Here is a 14,974-nt window from a genome sequence, read left to right on the forward strand (position 1 = left end):
AGGCAATAGATGAATAACAGTAATAAATAAACAGCCAATCTGATGAAAGATAAACAAATCAGTGGATAACATCGAAATAATAATACAAGCGTAGATAACAATAAGCACGAAGTCTATTCACTATTCGCTTGAGGGCGGGCGGGCAAGGGCGAGAGGGCGGAGGAGTTCAAATGATGGGCGTGCGGTCTGGTTAGATCAGACGGGCGTGCGGCCGCATAAATGGGCGTGAAAAGGACGAGAAGAGAGGAGGGTGTGGACGTGGGTGGAGGGGAACGAAAGGGGTGGAAAGGGGAGGAGGGGGAAGAAAGGGAGGGAGGGGAATGGGGAGGGGAAGAAAGAAGAGAGAAGAAAGGAAAGGAGGGGAATGGGGAGGGGAAGAAAGGAGAAGGAGGGAAGAAAGGAGGAGGGGGGGAAGGAAGATGAAGGGATAAGGGAGAGGAAGGAAGATGGGAAAGGGAGAGGGGACGGAGAAGGATGGGGAGGATGGGGGGAGAGGGAGGAACGAGAAGAGGATAGAGAAGGTGTTTTTGGGTGGGTAGAGAGGGGAAAAGGGAAGAGGGAGATGTAAAAAAGGATATAGAAGGGGGAATTTAGCAGGGAATGATGAAGCCCAATAGATAGGCACCACAGCGATAGTGAGATTGAATCATGTGGTTTGGGAGAGCGATGGGGGAAGGAAGGGAAGAAGAGGAGGACGAAGAAGATGAAGAAAGAAAGAGAAGAAGAAAGAAAGAGTAGGAGGAGGAGGAGGAGGAGGAGGAGGAGGAGGAGGAGGAGGAGGAGGAGAAAGTGATTATGAAGAATGAAAATGAGCAGAAGAAGAAATAGCAGAAGAAGTAGGAGGAACAGGGGGAGGAGGAGGAAAAGGAAAAGGAGAAGGAGAAGGGGAAGGAGAAGGATGGGGGAGGATGAAAGAAAAAAGAAGGAGAAGAGGAGGAAGAAGAGGGACAGAAGCAGAGTACAAGTACAAGAAAGAGGAGGATGAAGAAAAAGAGAATAAATAGGAAGAGAAAAAGGCGGTTGATAAGCTAGAGATTACTGAAAATCGTCCAATAAAGAAAGAAAGAAGGAAAGACAATAACCTAATCAGAAGAGAGAAGAAGCGAAGTAAATCAGTCCATCCGAAAAGTCGGGCATCCCCTGATCCCATTACCCCCCCCCCCCCCGACCCCCACATTGTCCAGCTTATTAACCCCCCCTCTCCCCTCTCCCTCCCCCTCCCCCGTCCCTCTCCCACCCATCGGCGAGGGCGTGGGCGATAACGCAGCAATCCATTAAACGCAGCGGCGACGGAGACACAAACTACGTCATCATCTAACATGGCGGCGCCTTTGGATCCCCCGCCTTCGCTCCGAGGGAGATCCTACTTAAGACTTTTCTCTTCTCCTCTCCTCTCAGGCGGGAAGTGAGGGGAAATGAGGAGGGGAATCAGGTCGTTTAAAGGGGTGGGTCATTTCCTCATTTCCCGGGTCTTGTTATTGAGTTCTGATCGCCCCAATATCTGCTTTTATGATCTGCCTCGGCGTGATTGTCGTTCCTTCACAGCGAACTCGCGCCATTACCTCGTCCTGCGGAGGGCTGGTCACGTGACCGTTGGGATGGTCATCTCGCAAAGTCTCGCCATATCTCGCATATCTGTCTATCGATCCATATGTCTGTCTATCGATCTTTTCTCGCTTCTGGCCATCCACCATATATAGCTGGTGATTAAAAAAATGTATTGCTTCTTGGTTTGCTTGATGTTTGATTAAGAAATAGAAGGAAAAACAAATAGAAAGAGAAAGCGAAAGACAAGGAAAAGAGAGATAAACAGAAAGATAAAGAAAGAGATAGAGAAAAACAAAAAGAAAGACCACAAGAGAGAGAGGGAACGAAAAAGAAAAAAAAAAAGAAAGAAAAGAGAGAGAGAACACAACAAAGCGAGGGCGGAATCAAGCATGGAAATCAGACGAAATAATAATCATAACAACCAGCGCCCAGGCAGAGGCAGATGGCACGTCACTCACAATATAAATAAGGCAGAGGCCATAATCACAAAAAAAAAAACTGGTTTCACATTACACTCTTTTGATAAGGACTCAACCCTTCAGCCTGGATCATATAGATTAAGGGGATAATGTCATTTTCCTTTCCTATAGACTGAAGGGTGGAACTCCCATAACAAAAAGAAAAAAAGAAAAAATAATCTTTCCCTTCCTTTCTCTCTTGTTATTTCCATCTTTCTCTCGCCTTCTTCGGTGTGTCTTTTTTCAGAGCAATCAGACAACAGCCTTCTACTCCTTATTTGTCTGATCAGCTGACGGATTTTTATGCATGACAGACAAGACCGGAGGAGGACAGTCGCCGTAACGAGGTCTTTGTAGGCTTCTCGTGACAGGCTTGACAGTTCTCCCACACTCCTTCAAGACGTCATGCCTCCTGTCTTTATCTCCTTGACAGCCGGGCTTGTTTGGTTATTGGTTATTCTTGCTTATCTATCATTTTTTTTTTTTTTTTAGTTCGTCGTGAATGATGGGTTTGTGTTTTTTATCTTTTTTTTGTAGTTTTTTATCGCTCGGAGAATTAATTGCTATTGTGAGAATCTCTTCATCTTTCCTTGAGGTGTTTTTCTCTCTAATTTGAGTGTTTCTGATATTAATTTTTATCTTTCTTTTCTTACCCTTTGCTCTTAGTGTAAGGCATTGGGCCTAAGCTCCTTAACTATCTCTGCCTAACTGCCTGTGTTTCCTTTCACTTTGTCTATCAAGCTTTTTTTTCTCTCTCTACCTTTCTCTCTTCCTTCCACCCCCCCCCCCCTAGTAACCCACTCTCAACCTCTTTCACCCTTTATCGTCGACCCACCCTTGCCCCTTTCCCTCCCCCTCCCTTGCCCCTCCCTTACCCACTTATACCTTCAATCTCCCTCCCTTATTCTGGAGTCACGCCCTCACACTCTCTTTAACCCTTGTCTTTCTTCTCCCTGTTTTATCAACCCTTTTCTGCCTCCTCTTTTACCCCTTTTCACTATTCTACGCCCTCGCTTCTATCCCCTCGTTACGGTCTTCCAGCCTCCTTGTTAACACTGGTCTTTTCTTCTGTTTTCTCTCTCTTCTTCTTCTTTTTCTTTTTCTTTTTCTCGTTGTGTTGATGGTGGGTCATAATGGATGCGGCTAAATCTCCCCTTTTCTCACTTCAGCACGTATAAAGTCGATTTCTCTCTCTTTTTTTTCTCTCTTTTTGAATGTCTGTCTCAGCCTCCCCCTTTCTGTCTTTCTCTTTCAGTTTCTTTTCCTTTTCTTTCCTTCTTTCCTTTTTGTCACTTTCCCTCCATCCAGTCTATCTGTCTCTGTCTCTGTCTCTCTCTCTCTCTCTCTCTCTCTCTCTCTCTCTCTCTCTCTCTCTCTCTCTCTCTCTCTCTCTCTCACTCTCTCCCTCTTCCCTTATAGCATTACACCATCCTTCCCCCCTTATGTCCTAACACCCCTTAACACAATCACTCCCTTTTCCTCTCTCTCCCTCCCCCCTTACCCCCCCCCCCCCGCCACACGCAGAGGCCGAATACAATAACTAACAAAAGAGCTGGACGCCATATCACATTTTTTCCCCCTCTCTCTCTTCCTGCTTCTTAACCTGGACCTTTGACGTTCCCGCCGCTTATAATACGATGAAAGGAAGTTGATTTGCATACCGCCTCCCCGGGCAATACGGGGGAGGGGTGACGGTAGGAAAGGGGGGAGGGGGGGAGGGGAGGAGGGAGGGAGGGAAGGAGCGAGGGAGGGAGGGAGGGAGGGAGGGAGGGAGGGAGGGAGGGAGGGAGGGAGGGAGGGAGGGAGGGAGGGAAGGAAGGAGGGAGGGAGGGAGGGAGGGAGGGAGGAAAGGAGGGAGGGAAGGAAGGAAGGAAGGAGGGGGTCGAGTTGTACTATTGTGCCGGCGAAAAAGAGCGATTTGGCAACTCGGCCATCTGGGAGTGTTCAGATTTCACCAGATTTTTTAATTGCTGCGGGCGGTTGTGTTCCGGTATTTTAAGGGTCGTTTGTAGTTTTTATTATTTCCTTTCTTTTGTCTTTTTCATCATTTATTACTTTGTGGGCACTAGTTGGAATAAAGGAATGGAATAAGAGTTTATGGTCTAAGGAGAACTATTGCATTTCAAGTAATATTCAATAACAACAATAGCAATGGCACTCAAAGCAATAATATTTGCGATGATGATATAAGCAATAGTAACAATGATAATATTACTACTGAAAATAATAATACTTATAATAATAACAACACTAAGAATGATCATAGCAACAACAACAAAACAACATTAACAATAATAAAAAATAATAACATTAACAATAGTAAAAACAAAATAATAATAATAACAAAGATAATATACCACTACTACTAATAACAATAATAAAAATAATAATGGCTATAATTATAACAACAAGATGTAACAAAATAAAATAGAGCAACATTTAGCAGTTGAATCAACCACAAGGCAATCATCTTGATAATCACTTCCGACTCCAAGCACGCAAACCTAATTTCATGCATCAGATCCTAGGGCAACGGCACACTGCCTAAAAGCAACGGATTTCTAAGCTGTTTTGAGTTCGAGGAATAAAGTATGGTGTTTTTTTATGTTTGATTATTTGGAAGGAAATGCAGTGTAGGGAAGGGAGGAAGAGAGGAAGGCGGCGAGGGAGAGGGGGAGAGAGAAGAATGGATGGGTGGTGGGCGGAAGGGAAGAAAGGAAGGGGCAAGGGGAGGAGGGAGGGAGGGAGGGAGGAAGGGGGGGAGAGAGAGAGAGAGAGAGAGAGAGAGAGAGAGAGAGAGAGAGAGAGAGAGAGAGAGAGAGAGAGAGAGAGAGAGAGAGAGAGAGAGAGAGAGAGAGAGAAAGAGAGAGAGGCAAAGAGACAAAGACAGAAAAAGAGAGAGAGAAAGATCACAGACACACAGGCACACAACGACAAAGAGAAATGAAAGACCAAACGCGGTGCAGAGGTAGCCCAGCCAACTAAACGACAGAGCAAGACGGCAAGGCAGCTCCCTCCTTAAAAGCAACTTCGACAGCCCCGAACGCAAGCCAGAACAAACAAGCCAAAGACCATTAAGTTAAACCTTGTCCCCTTTTTAACATACAACCTTGTTAACGAGAACCGGGCGGCGGCACTTTATAATGGGGCTATTTGTACGGTACCGGCGAGCACTAGTGAACTCATACCCCCTTTTATAACATATTATTTACAAATATCTGATGGATAGGATTACCTTTTTTAACGTTTTGATAGGCATTGGGAGTAGTCTCTCTCTCTTTTTTATCTTTTCTATTTTCTATTCTAAAAGGATTATGTAAAACTGATGAAGGACTGCTGAGTGGCTTTCCTGGCTGTATGAATGAATGATTCCATTGACAAATTGGGATAAAGTGTTTCTGAATCAGTAAAAGGCGAAATGAAAGGTATAAATGAATAACGAGGTATATTTTTGGCCGGGTCAACGCGCAGGCAGGTTAAATGCAGATACATCCAGGTAAGCTCATACACAGATTCTGATACATGCTCACACATAGACTGTCTGTCTGTCTGTCTGTCTGTCTGTCTGTCTGTCTGTCTGTCTGTCTGTCTGTCTGTCTGTCTGTCTGTCTGTCTGTCTGTCTTGTCAAAGTCTCTCCACCTGATGCACCAGGATGATGAGTAAAAAGAACAACACGAATACAAATGCAAAGAAAGCTAAGAATCAAAGAAAAGCAGAATCCGAAAGAGAAATTCCGAATCATTCCAGAAACCGCGAAGCCTCCTTCGGGCAATCTCTTCGCTTGCCATTCACTTTCTTTTCTCTTTTTCTTTCCTTCCCTTTCTTTTTTTGCCCTTTTCTTTGCTTTGGCACTTTTCTTGTTTTCTACCTAGTTCTTTTTCTCTCTCTCTCATGATACGTATTTCTCTCCACTTCTTCTCTTTCTCTTTCTTCCTCCCTCTCCCTCCCTCCCTACCTACCTCCCTCCCTCCCTCCCTCCCTCCCTCCCTCCCTCCCTCCCTCCCTCCCTCCCTAGCCCTACCCAACCTCCCTCTCACCCTCCCATCCACCCAACTATCTTCCCTCCCTCCCTCCCTCCCCCCACACCCACTCCCTCCCACCCAGGTTATCACGCATGTAAATAGACCTTAGCCTGTAATCACGTGTTATCTCAAAGTTTACGATTTCATATTCACGGATTCCCCCTTCCTTCGCCCCCGCCCCATGATTTAAACTTGGAAACTATTACAAAACTAATAACTTTCGAGTTTCACTTCTGTGGGTGTTGCTGTTGTGCTTGCTTTTGTATTTTGTTGGTGTTGGATAGTTTTTGAATTAGAATTAGTTTTAGAATTGATTTATTTACTCTAAGTGCTCTGTTTATCTATTCATTCGTCTATTTATGTATCTATATTTGTTATCTATAAATTAATTTGCTTATCTATTTCTATGTGTGAGGGCGTCCGTTTGTTTTACTTCTAATCTTTTTGCTTCCCATGCTAACAATATACAATGAACAGAGTATAAGGGTAAGAAAACATTTGATAAGAAATTGATAATCATATCTATGTTCATAACAAAAACGTAGATGAATAATTATGTCGATCAACCTACTACAGGGAAGACGCAGCGACGAAATTGGGATATAATTTCCGTAGAGTTTACACACCTTATGTCGAATGTAGAATGGAATGAAGGGAGACAATTTAAACTGGTAATAACTGAACGATAAAAGGACTGGCAAACGAATGAGGAATGGGAGAAAAATAAGAAAGATAAAATATAAGATGCTAGCGAAGGAGGAAAAAGAAAGAAGGAAAAAGAAATAAGATGTGAGAAAAGGAGAAAAAAGAAAGTAGTGAGAAATAATAAAGATGCGAGAGGGATAAAAAGGTCAAAACAAAGAGGGGAAAAGCCTGAGAAAGGGGGAATATTATCGATACTTTCGTTCTCATGGCGTTCGAATAAGTGAAAGCCGGTTAATAGCATAATAGGTGGGAGGTGGAAGGTGGGAGAGGGAAGAGGGGAAGAAGAGGGAGGATAAGGGGAGTGGGGAAGGGAGAGGGGAATAGGGAGAAGGGAAAGGGAAAGGGGAGAAGGGGAGGGGAAGGAAAGGGGGAAGGGAGGAAGGAGAGAGGAGAGAGGTAAGAAGCTAGATAAGGATAGAATAGGAAGATAGGTCGAGGGGGGGGGGGGGACGTGGAGGGGAAGGAAAGAGGCGAAAGGGAAAAAAAGAAGAGAGGGAGAAGGTAGGAACTAGAGAATTACAGAAAGGGAAGATAGGTCGAGGGGAAAGGTATAGGGGGAGAAAACCTCTTTCCAAAACCATTATCGACGCTCTTCCTGGTTTTAACTAAAGGGAACACACGAGAAATGAGACGCCGTTCTTTGTTCTCGCCACACGTAAGAGACATTTATCGATAGGGAAGAACGGGACACGCAGAGGAGATTCAGTCTGTCCTTGTTCCTTGTTCTCCACACGCGCAAGAGATATTTATTGACAGGGAAGGATGCTAAATCACACGCCATTCCGAGTTGTGAGGATGACAATGCTCTCGCGACTCGATTAATGATCCTCCTGTATGCCTACGACAGGGGATAATATAACATTAATTCATCGTGTTCCGATGAATATTACATGGGCTCTTGGATAAAAGAGGGGTGATGAGGGGGGGGGGGTGATGGGGGAGGTCGATAGATGGGTTAAATAGAGGGTAAGAGATGGGTGGATTGGGATAGATGCTAATGAGATGGAAATGGGTTGAAATGGGTGGCTGTTGGGTTGATGCGATGGATTAACGATGATGGGAGTGACGATGACGATGTTGGAGGGAGGGAGGGAAAGGGGGAGAAAGAGGGGGGGTGGGAGGTAGAGATAGAGAGAGAGATGGATAGATATACAAATAGAGAAAGAGATAGGTATATATAGAGATATTCACACAGAGATATTGAACAAGACAGCGAGAGAGACAGAGAGATAGGTAGAGGCAAAAGGACTGAACAGATATACAAGTAGACCAAGAAACAAAAAGAGAAAGACGGAGAAAGAGAGAGAACGCTCTTGCAATACACGATAATCCCTGTACAAATGTTACCATTGCAAAAACCGCATTTGACGTAAACCGAATTAGCATACACGATAATGTCAGCACACAAGAACCTTTGTTATTTACAAAAGCTTTCAACGTGGATATTCCTGCAAGAAACCTACAGAAATTGTTATATACGATTTATTTATCTTTATTTGATCTGCAATAACATTAAACAAATCACATACTCATTAACAAAATATATTAGTTGAATAAACGACGAGGTATTCATTAAAACAAACAAAAAAGAGGCGGTGACCTATTCCTTGCAACTTTCCAGGCTTATCCTAATAATTTAAACAGGATTCTCTTCTCCTCTGTTTGCCTGATCGGCGTTGCATGCATGATTCATTTCCACGGTGCATGTTACCTTTAAAACCCCCGGAAGGAGCCAAAGTTCTTCTTTAAATGCTGGGGGATATTTCTGGCCTTTCAGAGCTTGGATGGATTGACTATTCGTGTTTTTTTGCTTTGTTTTTTGTGGCTTTCTTCTTTTTATTATATATATATATATATTAGATGGTTCCTTATTTTCCACGTTTTCCTTTTATTCTCCTCTCTTTTTATCAATAAAAAAAATCGACCACTCCCACCAAAAACAATCACGCCATTTAAACCAATCAATCGATCCCCCAGCCCCCCAGCCCCCTCCCCCTCCCCCCTCTTAAGCATCCGTCCCACAGCGCTTCCTCATCTCCCTTCCTCAGCATCCGAATCGTACACGAGATAATCGCCGTCTGAGGGTAGTTCCAATCCCGAATTAGTGATCGATAGGAACCTAATCTCTGTGGGACGAGGCTGAGCTTGATGTCCGACACGATTCGCTAATCCCTGGCCAGAAGCATACATTATTATGGCCTCCAGGAGTGTGTGGGAATGAGCTGGATTTTTATTGTTTTGTTTTGTTTTTTTTTGTCTTTTTAATCATCTTCTTTTTTCTATTCTTTGTTTTAATTTTTCGGGGTAAAAATCTGGGAGCACAATATTTTTTCTTCGTTTTTTTTATATTTAATTTTATTTTATTTTAATTTTGAGAGCTATATTTTTTTGGTGGGCGTTTTTCCTTTATTTATATTCATTTTGCATCTTTAATCGATCATTATGATCTTATTCCACTTTATCTATTGATTTAATTATCTCTATATGGCTATGGTAGTATTCGTTTTGTGTAAATAATTTTCTTTTTGACTTTTTGGGGGGCTGCGTCGTCTTAACATTTTCTTTTTTTTGCTTCTTCGTCATTATCTGTATTTGGCCTTATCGCTTCGGTTATCTTGGCTTCTGCATTGCCTTGCCTTGTCTGCCTCCCACGACATGGTAATCGGGATCTCTCTCTCTCTCTCTTGGTCTTGCTCTTGCTCTCTCTTCTCTCTCTCTCTCTCTCTCTCTCTCTCTCTCTCTCTATCATCTATCTATCTATCTATTCTCTCTCTCTCTCTCTCTCTCTCTCTCTCTCTCTCATCTCTTCTTCTCTCTCTCTCTATCTCTCTCTCTCTCTCCTCTCTTCTCTCTCTCTCTCTCTATCTATCATATCTCTCTCTCCTCTCTCTCTCTCTCTACTCTCTCTCTCTCTCTCATTCTCTCTCTCCTCTCTCTCTCTCTATCTCTCTCTCTCTTCTCTCTCTCTCTCTCTATCTATCTATCTTCTCTTCTCTCTCTCTCTCTCTCTCTCTCTCTCTCTCTCTCTCTCTCTTCTTCTATCATCTTCTCTCTATCTATCTCATCTTCTATTTTCTCTCTCTCTCTCTCTCTCTCTCTCTCTCTCTCTCTATCTACTCTCTCTCTCTCTTCATCTCTCTCTCTCTCTCTCTCTCTCTCCTATATATCTATATTCTCTCTCTCTCTCTCTCTCTCTCTCTCTCTCTCTCTCTCTCTCTCTCTCTCTCTCTCTCTCTCTCTCTCTCTCTCTCTCTCTCTCTCTCCTAAAAAATAATCGAAATCTCTTTATAAAAAATGCATTGATCCCATAACTGCGACTACAATATCCTATTAATGATAATAGGATATTGCATCACAGTTCATCTGCGTTACGTGTTTAATTTTGTAAGTTCATTAACCTTAATTTCGTGTCATTCTTCACCTGATCATTACATTTCACATTACACGCACCAAAATATCAAATATCGTACATCCATTTCTTGAAAAATGCATAACATTTTTCTAGGTGTATTTGTGGATGTATTCACACATGCGTTCATAGACTCTCTCTTCACCCTCCCCTCTTCCCACCTTCCCCACCTCTTTCTTCTCTAACCCAAACCACCCCTCTCTCTTCTCCCCCCCCCCTCCTCCTCCTCCCCCCCCCCCTTCTCTCCATTCCCATCGCCCTCCGTCCCTCCTCCTTCTTCCTACCCCTATCCCTTCTCCTTCTCTTTCTCCCCCTCCTCCTTTTCCTGATCCCTCTCCCTATCCACTCCTTCCCACTCCCCTCCCCTTTCTTCTTCCTATCTATCCCTCTCCTTCCCCCCTGCCCTCTCCTTCCTTACCCCCCCCCCCCTTTACACGCGCACCAGGTCACATGATCCGGCCGACGGACACGTGGGCGTGGCAGGGAGACAGAGGATGGGGAGGGCAGGGGCAGGGGGGGTACAGGAAGCCCAGACGAGACAGGGAGTGACAGGCGGGCAGGCATGGAGGGGATGACAGGGTCGTGTGACACCTCCACACCCTGTCACAATCGTTACCCGTTCCCACGACCTGCCGGAGATAAGGGAGGAGAGGGTAGGGAGGGGAAGGGGGAGAGGGGAAGGGGGGGGGTAGGGGAGAGGTAGCTGGAAATGATACTGTAGGTAGGGAAGTGAGATAAGAGAGGATGATGGGAGGGAGGAAAGAAAGGAAGGAGGAAGAGAAGGAAATGAAGGAGGGAGGGAGGAAGAGGGTGAGAAGGGGGCAAGAGAAAGCGAGAGAGAGAGAGAGAGAGAGAGAGAGAGAGGAGAGAGGAGAGAGAGAGAGAGAGAGAGAGAGAGAGAGAGAGAGAGAGAGAGAGAGAGAGAGAGAGAGAGAGAGAGAGAGAGAGAGAGAGAGAGAGAGAGAGAGAGAGAGAGAGAGAGAGAGAGATCCCATGTTCCCCAAAACCGGAAAATAACACGCCATACAATAATATTACCCAACAACGAAACGAGACTTGATATACCTCAAAAAATAAGAAAAATAGAGAGAAGAGAGCGAAAAAACGAATAACCCGCGATATCTGCCCAACTTAATGTCTAACATCGTTTAGGTCGGCGGTCTCTGCTTACACGCCGTCAGCTGTCTGGCGTCCTGCGGGGGATCCACGGTGAAGCTAACCCATCTCTCACGGTCAAAATAACCCGGGGAAGCTACCCTACTCTAATTACTAAATGTGTGTAGAAGTAATAGATAATTCAATTTCTATTATACGCTGGAAGTGATCTCATTACCGAAGAACAATATTTCTTTTTTTTTAACCGACAGGTAAAAGTTTAAAATAATTGGCGCGTAAACACCCTTTTTTTAAGGCAACCTTTGACAAATACGAAATTTTGTTCTCGTTGACTGACAAACGACAGAGCTGTTACCCGGTGAGGCTAACGCGATTCACATCAACATCCACAATATCTCTGAATCCACGGTGAAACTACCCGCCCTGTTTTAATACACGTTTCGGCTATCTGTCACTACCATAATTGTTGTCTACGGGATGGCCAGATAAGAAAGAAGTTCCATGACATCTGCCTGTCACACAAACCGCTCCGAACACCCGGCTTTTAAACTGCGCTCCACCCAACTCCGCATATATTTGGATACTGAGGGGGAAAAATCGCAAAACCGGAGGAGAGGGAGGGGGATATGAAGAGGAAGAGGGACAGGGAAAGAGAGGGAGAGAGAGAGAGAGAGAGAGAGAGAGAGAGAGAGAGAGAGAGAGAGAGAGAGAGAGAGAGAGAGAGAGAGAGAGAGAGAGAGAGAGAGAGAGAGAGAAAGAGAGAAAGAGAGAGAGAGAGAGAGAGAGAGAGAGAGAGAGAGAGAGAGAGAGAGAGAGAGAGAGAGAGAGAGAGAGAGAGAGAGAGAGAGAAAGACAGAAAGAGAGAAAGAGAGAAAGAGAGAAAAGAGAGAAAGAGAGAAAGAGAGAGAGAGAGAGGAAGAGAGGAAGATAGTCACAAAACCCTAACGAAAGAAAACGACATAACTAGACGAAGAAAGAGAGAAAGACAAAAAAATAAAAAAGATCGCGAGTGACATAAAGACAAGAATAAGAGAAATACACACAGACCCAAAAAGACCGAGAGATATAACACAAAACAAATTAAAAAAAAAAAAATGAGAATGAGGGCGAGGGAAAGAGAGAGAGCCAGCGAGAAAAGGCTCTCCTCGCCGCCATGCTGGGCTCGTGCAACACCTTCCCTGGTTAATTGGTAAAGTTTAAAAAGAACGGCCTTCGTCCCACATGCTAATATCTGGCTCGAGGTAGAGAGGAGGAGCAGGAGGAGAAGCAGGAGGAAGAGGAGCAGGAGGAAGAGGAGGAGGAGGAGGAGGAGGAGGAGGAGGAGGAGGAGGAAGATGAAGAGGAAGTAGAAGAAGAAGAAGCGTCAGGGAAAACCAAAACCAAAAAATAACGAAAAAAGGAAAGAAAAAAGAAATAGAGGCCGTTATCCTTTGATTAGTTCGTTCTTGGGGGAGAATAGTAAGGGGGGGGGGGGAGAAAGAAAGAAAAGTTCTTGGGGATTCCCCCGCTCTTTCCTTACCCCCCCCCCCCCCTTCCACAAATGCCAAAAGTTAGTGGGATGGGCATCGCGATTGGCATTCCTGTGCTGCTTGCCATATTACGTCAGTGAGCTTTTTAGTTATGGGCATTAATTAGTCCCCTTCCTCCCCTCCTCCTCCTAATTCCTCCCCCCTCCTCCTTATTCCTTCTTCTCTTCTCCTTCTTTTTCTTTACCTTCCCTCCCCCGTCTTTCCTCCTTCTCTTTCCCTTCTCTTTCTCCGAATTCCTTTACCGTCCTCCCGTCTTCTCTCTTTCTTCCCTATCTTCTCTCTCCTATTCCTCGTCTTTCCTCTTCATCCCGTCCCCCCCCCCCCCGTCATTTCCTTCTACACGTAAGAAAGAAAAAGAATGCTGTAATAAAATCAATTACAGGGTTAGTTGGTACTGGAATTTTATAACTTCCTGGATCTCGCATAAAAACCGGAAGTGGCTAGGTTTTGTTTGTAAAATATAGTGATAATTATTACTATTATTAATAACTGTTGTCGCAGTAATAGTTATGTTGGTGGTGGCTGTAGCAGTAGTGGTAGTACGAGTAGGACTAATAGTAGTAGTAGTAGCATTAGAAGTAGTAGTAGTAGTAGTAGTAGTAGTAGTAGTAGTAGTAGTAGTAGTAGTAGTAGTAGTGGTGGTAGTAGTAGTAGTAGTAGTAGTAGTAGTGGTGGTAGTAGTAGTAGTAGTAGTAGTAGTAGTAGTAGTAGTAGTAGTAGTAGTAGTAGTAGTAGTAGTAGTAGCATTAGAAGTAGTAGTAGTAGCACTAGAAGTAGTAGCAGTAAAACCAATAATAAAAATAATAATATAATGCAATAATTATAATAACCTAACAACAATAAAAACAACAAAACAACAGGAATAACTACAATAAACAATAAATTAATACAAATAACAATCATATCGTGAACATTAACCCCAATACGTCTTCAGAAAATACCAGATATTTTACGTGAATTAAAGTTATCCTCATCCGAAAAGAATAGAAAAAGGTGTATTTTTGCGAAACTCCCAGAAGAAAGTATATAAAAATATAAACTACGCAACAGATCGCTTCTCCGTTCGCCTGTTCCTGCAACTTGGCTTAATTCTTTTGCAGAGTTCGAAAGAAAGTTATTTACAAAGGGAATAAATTCTAGAAGAAAAAAGTCATATTATATTGCATCTTATTTCAGTACCTAGAGTCTAAGCCACAAATTACAAGTAATTGACTTTACGGTTGTGTGTTAAAGATTTAAATGTTGAGTTACGACACGAGAAATATTCCAAACTTTTTTATTATTATTTTCTCTTACCAATAACATACCAGATTTAGTGTTTTTGGCTACCCGTCGAATCATTAGCCAAGCCTTTAAATGCCGTATCTACTGATTTATATGCTTTAAATTTCTTGGAGTTTACCCTCATATAATCCCGTTTTCTGTTCGCATCTCTTTACGCAAGCTGACCCTTATCGCGGAAGGGGGGGGGGGGGGGGAGATACAGCCGTGATTAACTTAAAACAGAGGCAAAGACGCGATTTTATCTCCCTCAAAAAACCGCAATCATGGACTGAATATATGCAATTCCTGGAGTTAAACACGATACCACAAATTCTCCGGAGTTTCGAGTGGGACAAACATTTTACTAGAGATATAACAGCCGCTATTGCATTCCTTTGTGAAGTTTAGCAGGACTCGTGCTTTCGCTAAGAACTTAATGGCTTCCTTGAGATGCTTTCGCGTCAACACTCGGGAACTCCTTCTTCTGCTGTTCCTGCATTTTGCATGCTTAAGTAGGCTTGCTTTGAATATCCCCTCTTTCACACACACACACACACACACATATATATGTTTGTGTGTTTGTTTGTGTGTGTGTGTGTGTGTGTGTGTGTGTGTGTGTGTGTGTGTGTGTGTGTGTGTGTGTGTGTGTGTGTGTGTGTGTGTGTGTGTGTGTGTGCGTATAACTTGACCTTGTTCTTGCATATATTTCAAACTGATTACGATAAATGGTACGATGTATAAAATCTCAAAGCAAAACACCATTAGAATGTTTCGTGATCCCAGTTACTGCAAACGGATCAGAATTATTTTCATATAAGGCCATTAAAAAACAATTTGCCCCCAGACAGGACAGCAGTGATTTGGGACTGGTCGCAGGTACGAGAGAGAGAGAGAGAGAGAGAGAGAGAGAGAGAGAGAGAGAG

General features: G+C 43.6%; 1 protein-coding gene across 1 annotated transcript in view; it reads right to left on the minus strand.

Annotated features, from left to right (window-relative positions):
- Positions 1–14,974, minus strand: part of LOC125047324 (discoidin domain-containing receptor 2-like) — a 32,151-nt gene that overhangs the window by 14,242 nt on the left and 2,935 nt on the right. The window lies entirely within an intron of this gene.

The sequence above is a fragment of the Penaeus chinensis genome, chromosome 40 (genome assembly GCF_019202785.1).
Source record: "Penaeus chinensis breed Huanghai No. 1 chromosome 40, ASM1920278v2, whole genome shotgun sequence".
NCBI classification, from domain to species: domain Eukaryota; kingdom Metazoa; phylum Arthropoda; class Malacostraca; order Decapoda; family Penaeidae; genus Penaeus; species Penaeus chinensis.